A 2242-nucleotide genomic window follows, 5' to 3' on the forward strand; every position below is an offset into this window, starting at 1 on the left:
AGTGCAGTGGCATGATCTCGGCTCACTGCAACCTCTGCCTCCTGGGTTTAAGCAATTCTCTGCCTCAGTCTCCCAAGCAGTTGGGATTACAGGTGCCTACCACAACACCTGGCTAATTTTTGTATTTTTAGTAGAGACAGGGTTTCACCATCTTGGCTGTGCTGGTCTCGAACTCCTGACTTCGTGATCCACCTGCCTCAGCCTCCCAAAGTGCTGGGATTACAGGCGTAAGCCACTGCGCCCGGCCGCCAGTGATCTGTTTTTTAACAAGCTCTTCAGATGATTCTCATGCACATAAAGTATGATAACTAGTTCATCAGAGCCACCTGTTAAAATATAATGCAAAAAGATATAACTGAAATGTAAATATAATTAGTAACTAAATTGGGACACTAGGGAATATTGATTTGATTCAAAGACAGCAAGAAAGGATGAACAGACGGGGGGAAAACAGGAAAATTGTGCTGAAAAGATTTTTGTGTTCTTTATTTGCCTCCATCCGTTTGACACATGCTGTTACCTGAGGCTATGGTCATGCAGTTTACTCACACATTGCAGTGCTCGTAGGACTTGACTATTGTTTGAGAAAGAGTTTTGCTCTTGTTGCCCAGGCTGGAGTGCAATGGTGCGATCTCAGCTCACCGCAACCTCCACCTTCTAGATTCAAGCGATTCTCCTGCCTCAGCCTCCCTAGTAGCTGGGATTACAGGCATGTGCCACCATGCCCGGCTAATTTTGTATTTTTAGTAGAGATGGGGTTTCTCCATGTTGGTGAGGCTGGTCTCGAACTCCTGACCTCAGGTGATCCGCCTGCCTCAGCCTCCCAAAGTGCTGGGATTACAGGCGTGAGCCACCGTGCCCGGCCAGGACTTGACTTTTAAGTTAATTTTTTGATGTTGTTGATAATGTTGTTTTTGTCTCTACACTCTAACAGTTCATGAGTTTTTTAACATGTGGGGGGAACATTGCTGGGTTATGGATTATAGACAAACTTCAGTTTATTAGGACATCATAATAGCATGTGTGGATTAACTGTCTGACCAGACTGGGTGCTGTGGCTCACGCTTGTTATCCCAGCACTTTGGGAGACCTTGGTGGGTGGATTACCTGAGGTCAGGAGTTTGAGATTAGCCTGGCCAACGTGGTAAAACCCCATTTCTACTAAAAGCACAAAATATTATCCGGATGTGGTGGCGGGTGCCTGTAATCCCAGCTACTTGGAAGGCTGAGGCAGGAGAATTGCTTGGACCCCGGAGGCAGAGCTTGCAGTGAGCCGAGATCACGCCATTCCACTCCAGCCTGAGCAACAAGAGTGAAAATCTGTCTCAAAAAAAAAAAGTTTTCTGACTATGTATGCATGTCTGTTTATACTTTTTTTTTTTTTCCCCCGGGCTTAATTCACTTTATTTTTCTTGTATAAAAACCCTATGTTGTAGCCACAGCTGGAGCCTGGGTCCTCTGCACAGGGACTCTGGTGTGGGTCTTAATGAGGTGGTCAGTGAATTCCTGATAGAGAGACTTGGCGAATACAGTCTCCTTTCAGAGGTCGGGAGTCAGGTAGCTGTAGGTCTTAGAGATGGCATCAAAGGTGGCCTTGGCAAAGTTGCCCAGGGTGGCAGTGCAGCCCCGGGCTGAGATGTGGCAGTCACTGATACCAGCCATCATGAGCAGCTTCTTGGGCACAGGTGCTGAGACGATGCTAGTGCCCCTGGGTGCAGGAATGAGGCGCACCAGCACAGAGCCACAGTGGCCTGTCACCTTGCAAGGGATCGTGTGGGGCTCGCCGATCTTGTTCCCCCAGTAGCCTCTGCGCATGGGGACAATGGAGAGCTTGGCCAGGATCATGGCCCCGTGGATGGCAGTGGCCGCCTCCTTGGAGCACTGAACTCTGATACCGACATGGCCATTTTAGTCCCCGATGGCAACAAACACCTTGAACCTGGTGCGCTGGCTGGCATGGGTCTGCTTCTGCACTGGTGTAATCAAAATCTCATCCTTGAGAGAGGCCCCCAAGAAAAAGTCAATGATCTCACATTCCTTGATGGGCCGGGAGAAGAGATACATCTCCTCCAGGGACTAGATCTTCATGTCCTTGACCAGGCGGCCCAGCTTGGTAACGGGCATCCACTCCTTATCCTCGGCCTTGCCTCTGCGAGCTCTACGGCCCCGGCTCCAGATGCCACTGCTGAAATCTCCGCGGAAGCCACCACGGTTCCCCATCCCAGGGCCCCCAGGGCCTCTG

At 49.9% G+C, this 2242-nt stretch overlaps 1 protein-coding gene and 1 pseudogene across 1 annotated transcript in view; one reads left to right on the forward strand and one right to left on the reverse strand.

Annotated features, from left to right (window-relative positions):
* Positions 1-2242, forward strand: part of LOC105549463 (zinc finger protein 44) — a 40806-nt gene that overhangs the window by 11910 nt on the left and 26654 nt on the right. The window lies entirely within an intron of this gene.
* LOC105549464 lies at positions 1426-2232 on the reverse strand (annotated as a pseudogene).

This window comes from Mandrillus leucophaeus, unplaced genomic scaffold, assembly GCF_000951045.1.
Source record: "Mandrillus leucophaeus isolate KB7577 unplaced genomic scaffold, Mleu.le_1.0 Scaffold440, whole genome shotgun sequence".
Classification (NCBI taxonomy): Eukaryota; Metazoa; Chordata; class Mammalia; order Primates; family Cercopithecidae; genus Mandrillus; species Mandrillus leucophaeus.